Source organism: Bos javanicus, chromosome 5, assembly GCF_032452875.1.
Source record: "Bos javanicus breed banteng chromosome 5, ARS-OSU_banteng_1.0, whole genome shotgun sequence".
NCBI lineage: Eukaryota > Metazoa > Chordata > Mammalia > Artiodactyla > Bovidae > Bos > Bos javanicus.
Genome location: NC_083872.1, coordinates 19,430,371 through 19,438,616, shown reverse-complemented (window position 1 = coordinate 19,438,616; position 8,246 = coordinate 19,430,371). Strand labels below are relative to the sequence as shown.

At 41.0% G+C, this 8,246-nt stretch overlaps 1 long non-coding RNA gene across 2 annotated transcripts; it reads left to right on the top strand.

Moving 5' to 3' along the window:
• The first annotated feature begins 474 nt into the window (after positions 1-474).
• LOC133247194 (uncharacterized) lies at positions 475-8,023 on the top strand. Of its 2 annotated transcripts, none has more exons than XR_009736302.1 (3): positions 475-940; positions 2,278-2,379; positions 6,144-8,023. It is a non-coding gene; the product is annotated as an uncharacterized LOC133247194 (long non-coding RNA). The 2 variants fall into 2 exon arrangements; XR_009736301.1 differs by having other exon boundaries at positions 2,010-2,379.
• The last annotated feature ends 223 nt before the right edge of the window (positions 8,024-8,246 follow it).

Sequence of the window (8,246 nt, the reverse complement as noted above, 5' to 3'; positions counted from 1 at the left end):
CTTCCTGCTGTTAACAAAACTCCCAAGAGCTCCCCAGTCTTTTCAGTGGCTAATTTCAATCATGAAATCCCTAGGTGATCCTTTATGCATTTCCCATTTCATCTTTACTCACAGCAAGGAGAGTGCAATTCCTTGGGTATATCCTGCACACACTGGCCAGAGTCTGCTTTACTCCCTTGCATGCTCTTGCTGTCTGCCACTGCTCCAAGCTGCTCAGCTTGCCTGGTATTTTTTTTTTTTTTCCTGGGGCTTACACCAAGACAGGCACCTCTGTGCACATTTAGCAATTGCCAGGGCCTTTGCCAGAACAACTCTGTCATCTTCAGTGGTGCCCCTGCCACTGTCTTTCCTCAGCAGCGTTGGGCTCCCTCCCTCTTTTCTTTATTGCTTTTTGCAGAATAGAAGTAATGAAGCCTGACCCTCTCAGAGCAAGATAAGTGACTTGTGAGGCACAGTTTTTCTAATGTGTCCTTTGTCCTTTGAGGTTTCCTGTCTCAGGGGCATGCATGGGAGGGTCAGGGCAAGCAATGTCATGATCTTCCTAAAGATTCTAGATGATGGCTTTCTCCGCCTACATCAGTGATGTTGGGGGCAGTGAAAATGACAGGAAGGACTGTAAACCCTAGGAAACTTGGAGCAACTATTGTGCAAGCTCCCTTTCAACTGTAGAATATGTGGGCTTAAAAAAATGTTCACAGTCTAAAAGTTGAGAGTTATGTTTTATGTGGTGAGAAATTTTTACAACTTGATCTCTGGGTTGGGAAGATCCCCTGGAGAAGGCAAAGGCTACCCACTTCAGTATTCTGGCCTGGAGAATTCCATGGACTGTATAGTCCGGGTCACAAAGAGTTGGAATGATTGAGTGACTTTCACTTCACTCTACGACTTCAGGCCCCAAAGACAGCATCTCAAGTAACCCTGAGAGAACTGCTTCAAGGAGGTGGTGGAGGGCAGGGGTGGGGTGGTGGTGAGGGTTGGGGGAGCTAGGTTATATAGAAGTTTTACAACAAAGTGCAGGTAGTCAAACAGCAAAAGATGATGTTAATTAAAGAAAATTAGGTATCTCAAGTTAAGGAATTTAGTGCTTTTCTATGTATGGGAAAATGCAAGAGTCTGGGCTCAGTGAACTCGTTCTTGTGATATGTACCTCAGCTATCTGGGGCCAGTTTCCTGAGGTTTCACATCTTGAGTCTCCTCAGGGTTCACCATGGGGAGTGACTGCAGCCTGATGGCTGCCAAATGGCATATATTCTTTCCGTCTTGAGTTCCCTCAGGGCTCACCAGCTCATCATCCACGGTGGCTGCAACTGCTGATGATTGTGACATCCTTGTTTACTGGTATGGCAGGAAATGTTTCATTTATCAGATAGGCCCCTTTTTTTTCCTTTCCTGCCCAATGCCTAGGCCAACTTTCTCTCATGAAGAAAAGAGCTTGCCCTGGTCCAAGGGCATTTTCAGATCACCCACTCCAATTTTCTTGCCTAGAGAATCCCATGGACAGAGGAGCCTGACAGACTATAGTCCATAGAATCACAGTTAGGCATGACTGAAGTGACTGAGCACAGCACTTGGCAGAGCACAGGGCCATTCAGAGTGTCCCTGAGCAGTTCTAAAGTGCTGAAATGTCCCTATTTTATACAGTGATTTTTATGCTGTTTTTTTTTTTTTTTTAAATTTTCACACTAAGGAACATTTGCTTCATCTCTTCCCTTTTATCTACTATACTCTTCTTTCCATTGATTTGGTAAGAACTTTTTTATGTGGTGTGTGTTTGTGTCTGCTTTGCAGAAGCAATGGGAGTGGGTAGGGCCTCTCTTTTGGCCCCCTGAAGTACCCTTGAAGAAATTTTAAAATCACAACTTGAGAAACACATCAGGGAGGAAAATTCACTCTTGCCATACCTCTTGTGAGGAATAACAGAAATAGAAATAGTCAAATGACCAGTGCTCTAACTAAGCTCTGTTAATCTTTTCCCAAGGTAAAGTGCATACAATTATTTTTTTCTACAGGATGCTTCCCTGATTTTTCTTTCAAGGACAAAAGATTTGTAGTCTGAGCAGCTGGATCACTTCCTCCCACTATTCTGTCCTTGGAGACATCTGGCCCATTAAAAGGAGCCCACGGATTCCATTTCAACAGATGCTTCTCACATTTATTCAGGATATAAGTGATAGGGTGACTCATTGTGCTGCTAATACAATTACAGTCTTTGTTGTTTAAGAATCATATCTTGATTCCATATAGGCAAAGAGATTTATCACCATTCTCTGTTGTCAGGAAAGACTGAAAGGACAATATATGTGTAACAATTCAGCGAAAACTGGAATGTTCCTACTTGGGAATAAAATGCGCGGTTTGTCATTTGACTCACAACCTTAGGTAAGTGCATATAGAATGTGGGCTTTCTGAACTTTAGTATAAAGTCATGCATTACTGTGTTCATGATGTTGAAAAACCTATTATGAGGTGCTCTGGGAAGCTGGTTGTTGAGAAATGAAAGAACTCTTATTCACTTTCTTTTATATTTTGTACAAACTCTATCTCTATGTGAGTAAAATACAAGTACTGGCAAGTACGGTATTTGAATTTTACTTTTGATCACTTTTGGAGCAACATGTACCTATGTTTAAATTCTTCAAACCACATTTCTGAAAAGACTTTATTACTAAGCCTTTTCTATTTCTCTTTCAACAATGTCTGTCCCTTCTCTTTCTTTCTTTTTTTTTTTTTTCACTACTTTTGGCTCCTAATTTCTGTAGGGGCTCTTGAGATAGCAGGAAGAGTGAATACTACTGCTTACTCTTCCTCAAGCTCCTTTCCTGGGGGTCAAAAGTGCATTCAGGCACTGAAAGAAAGAAAGTACCTTCCTAACTGGAAGCCTCATCAGGAAGACTGTTTTCCTGCTTATCAGGAAAAACAACCATGTGATTTTTCTCTAAGGTCTGTGTTTAGAAGTAATTTAACAAGATGTGGGTTTGAATCTCAGCTCTGTTGTTTACCAGTTGGGTGACGCAGAGCAGATTATCCTGACTCTTAGTGAGAGACAGTTTACGTAAAATGGAGATACAGTCCTACTCTCCTAATAGGATCATCAAAGAATTCAGAATGATGTCACACTGACTGGTACATACTTAAGACACAGTAAATGTTATTTATTCTTTTTCTTTATTATACTCTCAGGACTAATTGGTAGCTAAATGCATGAGAATTATGGATTATTTGAAAGCCAGCCTCAGTTAACTGACTGAGAAAGGAGGGGGAATATAGTTTTTGACAGATGATCTATTCTTTGATCTCTAGTGGGCTGCTGCTGCTGCTGCTAAGTCGCTTCAGTCGTGTCCAACTCTGTGCGACCCCATAGACGGCCTCCCACCAGGCTCCTCTGTCCCTGGGATTCTCTAGGCAAGAACACTGGAGTGGGTTGCCATGTCCTTCTCCAATGCATGAAAGTGAAAAGTGAAAGTGAAGTCGCTTAGTCGTGTCTGACTCTTAGCGACCCCATGGACTGCAGCCCACCAGGCTTCCTCCATCTAGGGGGCTAGTTAACTTCAAACCCAAGGAACTACATACCAATCATAGGATTGGGTTTGATTAAGGCTTCAGCAATATGTGAACCGTGAACTTCCTGATGTTCAAACTGGTTTTAGAAAAGGCAGAGGAACCAGAGATCAAATTGCCAACATCCGCTGGATCATGGAAAAAGCAAGAGAGTTCCAGAAAATCATCTATTTCTGCTTTATTGACTATGCCAAAGCCTTTGACTGTGTGGATCACAATAAACTGTGGAAAATTCTGAAAGAGATGGGAATACCAGACCACCTGATCTGCCTCTTGAGAAATTTGTATGCAGGTCAGGAAGCAACAGTTAGAACTAGACATGGAACAACAGACTGGTTCCAAATAGGAAAAGAAGTTCGTCAAGGCTGTATATTGTCACCCTGTTTATTTAACTTCTATGCAGAGTACATCATGAGAAATGCTGGACTGGAAGAAACACAAACTGGAATCAAGATTGCAAGGAGAAATATCAATAACCTCAGATATGCAGATGATACCACCCTTATGGCAGAAAGTGAAGAACTAAAGATCGTCTTGATGAAAGTGAAAGAGGAGAGTATAAAAGTTGGCTTAAAGCTCAACATTCAGAAAACGAAGATCGTGGCATCTGATCCCATCCCTTCATGGCAAATAGATGGGAAAACAGTGGAAACAATGGCAGACTTTATTTTTGGGGCTCCAAAATCACTGCAGATGGTGACTGCAGCTATGAAATTAAAAGATGCTTACTCCTTGGCAGGAAAGTTATGACCAACCTAGACAGCATATTAAAATGCAGAGACGTTACTTTGCCAACAAAGGTCCATCTGGTCAAGGCTATGGTTTTTCCAATGGTCATGTATGGATGTGAGAGGTGGGCTCTAAAGAAAGCTGAGTGCCGAAGAATTGATGCTTTTGAACTGTGGTGTTGGAGAAGACTCTTGAGAGTCCCTTGGACTGCAAGGAGATCCAACAAGTCCATTCTGAAGGAGATCAGCCCTGGGATTTCTTTGGAAAGAATGATGCTAAAGCTGAAACTACAGTACTTTGGCCACCTCATGTGAAGAGTTGACTCATTGGAAAAGACTCTGATGCTGGGAGGGATTGGGGGCAGGAGGAGAAGGGGATGACAGAGGATGAGATGGCTGGATGGCATCACTGACTCGATGGACGTGAGTCTGAGTGAACTCCGGGAGTTGGTGTTGGACAGGGAGGCCTGGCGTGCTGCGATTCATGGGGTCGCAAGGAGTTGGACACGACTGAGCGACTGATCTGATCTGATATTGACCATGATTTGATTCGACAATGAACAAACAAGTAGAGCATATTATAGGTTGAAAGAATTAGGAAGATGCAAGAGGATTCTTGACTTAAAAGATAGGCCAAATTCTGTTATTTTGTGCTCATGAAGCAGTGCTGTATAAAAGGAAGCCATATTCTTTGGAACTAGAGAGAGCTGGGTTCAGATTCCAATTCTAAGGGGTACTAGTATGTACATTTAAGGAAAATCTTTTTTCTCCCCTGTAATACGTAGATAAGCATACTTACTTTGAAGTATTAAAAAATTTGAATGGATGGCTCATTTTAAATTACTTATTAATACCATGTTAGGCATATAGTAATTTCTCTAAAAATGTTAGGGTTTTTAAATTTTTTTTCCCTGTTTTCTCCTCTTTAATGAGGCATAATACTATGATTTGACACTAACTCTAAGTTTTGCTCATGCTTTGTCTTAAAGAGTATTTTCTCTGTTGGCTCATGATTTGATTTGCTCATGTCCTGAGAAGCCCTCTTCCCTCACTATCTTTGTCTGCTCAAGCCTGACACAGTCCATCTTAACTAAGTGTTAAAGGAAGGCAAATTTTTGTCTCAGCTGAATTTCCAATTAATGACATATAATTCTACCTAGAATTGCATTAGTTGGACAAGTCTCTTTGCCTACACCATGCAAATAAATCTAAATGTATGTATTCCCAGTGACAGCCACTTGGGACTTTTTTTTTTTTTTTGAAAGTTAGGTAAAGCATAAATCATGAATTAATAAAACACTCTGACTGTGAAGCTGCTTCTGCATCTGACTAAGGGGATTAATTTTTCATATCTGTGACTGAAAGAGAGAAGACTCTTGAGAGTCCCTTGGACTGCAAAGTGAAGAAACCAGTCAATCCTAAAGGAAATCAACCCTGAATATTCATTGGAAGAACTGATGCTGAAGCTGGAGCTCCAATACTTTGGCCACCTGATGCAAAGAGCCAACTTTCTGGAACTGATGCTGCCTTCAAAGAGATTGAAGGCAAAGGACAAGGGGGTAGCAGAGGATGAGATGCTTAGATAGCATCACCGACTCAATGGACATGAATTTGAGCAAACTCCAGGAAACAGTGGAGGAGAGAGAGCCTGGTATGCTACAGTCCATGGGGTCACAAAGAGTCAGACATGACTTAGCGACTGAACAACAATGATTGAAAGAAGTCAGATTATGTTTTCAGTAAAATAGTAAACATTGGTTGTTTTTCGTTCCCTCTCAGTTTGACATTTGGGTAACTTTGTATTACAATCCACTGTCCTGGTGCTTGGTTTTAAAATAAAGTTTTATTGGTACACAGCTGAACCCACTCATCGGTGTATTGTACATAGCTGCCTTCAGGCTACAAAGCAGAGGTGAGTAGTTGTGCAGAGAATAAACTGTGTTTGACCCCTGAAGCTGAAAGTATTTACTATCTGGACTTTTACCAGAAAAGTTTGCTGACATCTGTTGTAAAGAATTTGAAAGCTATTTATGTGTTGACCTATGCTAGGCTTTCTTTAAATCGAACCCAGAGCACAGGGTAGATGGTTTCTATAATAGAACACAGTAGGTCTGTGACAAATGCCAGTTGAATTAAATATCTACAAAAAAAAAAAAATCTAGAAAAAAAAAGTTAGTAGAAATTCTTAGCATGATGACATAAGTGTTTACTCTTCCTGCTTGTTTAATTGGTTTGCACTGAATACAAAAAGAATGATCTCTACTGTCAAAGAAAGGCTTGGCATCATTGGAAATGGACATTCTCAAGAACCAGCTGAGGTGAAGGAGAAGTGAAAACTTCATAATTAGTGTTGGCGGAGCTCCACCCAACTCTCTGGTGAATTCTCATGGTGTCAGGGTACTGTGAAGCCTTGCTCATGAATGGAGGACATTTAAAATTTTTTGCAGCTGGTAAACCTTCACCAGGAAGCCTTCCTACCTTTTCTCTATCCAAACATCTCATTTTCCACAGGATTAGCATGACTCTGCCCAGTTCCTTTCACAATGTTGTGGCAAAGAAATGGAAAAACTATTAAGCCAAAAAATTATACCAACTGGTATAATTTAGTTAGGTTAGTACACTTAAAATGTCATGCATTTCTAGCTTAATTGAATGACTTTTTTTAACCAGACAGAACTCCAACCTCTGGTCCAATGGGGCTTTGGTGGCTAACTCAATCCAGTCAGGGCTGTATGTGTGACTCTGTGTGCAATTGACCCTTTCCAGAGCCTAGGAGTGTGGGAACTAGTACCTGGGCAGAGCTGAGCCTAGACCACCCACTCATTTCACACAGCCCATTAAATGCTTGTCATATGATGCTATGTTACTCCTCCTGTTGACCTTGCCCTGAACGGCTGTGTGTCGAATTACTAATTATCCCTACAGCTTTGCTACGTAAATGCCATTTAATTTCCACCTCCACTTTTGGAAGCCACACTGCTCAGAGAGAACCACTGCAATAACCTCAGAAGCTAGCTGTTTCTTATAAGGCAACGGGATGCCATCTACCACCACTGTGACCATCACCACCAAGAAATGTTCTCTAAGTACAAACCCAATAGCTAAAAACAGAAAACAAATAAGAGGAAAAAACAAAAGACAGAAGAGAAAAGAAAAGGAGGAGAAAACCCTGCATTTACTATTCAGCTCTGGACCATTCTCATGCTTCAGGTTCATGCCTAGTTGACCCTGGACACCTGCCTGTGCTCTGTGAAAATAACAAGCCACCATCGGGGGTTTCATCATCTCACTCAGAGGCACGAGTGTCTCTAAGGATTATGCTTTGCCTACTTGGCACGGAAATCCTGCTTTAGCTTCAGCGATTAGCAAATGTAGGGAGTGATTTCCCTCAGTCTAGACCCCAAAGACTAGTCCAGACAGACACAGGAATTCCCATGAAAACCCTCTAGGCTGCAGGCCATAATTTACCTTCTGTTGTTGCAATATTCTTGCTAGGAGATTGCTAGTAAAATTTTGCAAATGTTTCCATTTAAATTGACCCATTCATTTGGGATTACAAAAAGCTAAAAACAAGACCATACTTGAGGAAGATAACTTGGGAGAAGAGTAGGTTAGACAGGAGTGGGCAATTGGCATGGGTTGGAAGAACAGTCAGGAGGCCGATGATCATGTTTTTAATTTAAACATAGGATTCCTTCTATGTTAAAATTATTTGTAGTTACCAAAAAATAATGGACTAGACGGGTCTCTCACATATGGCTAAATTCAAAGGAATTTGGTTTTAAAATAAGAACCTAGGTTTAATTCATTCTTTTATCAGTCAACACTAAAATTAAAGCAATGGTCTCAACCTAAGCAGTGTTTGTTGTTTTGTTGGGTGTTTAGATAGAACTTTTTTTTTTTTTTTTGGTGAATTTCCTAGTTGGCTTTCAAATAACTGACATGTAATTTCCTAAACCT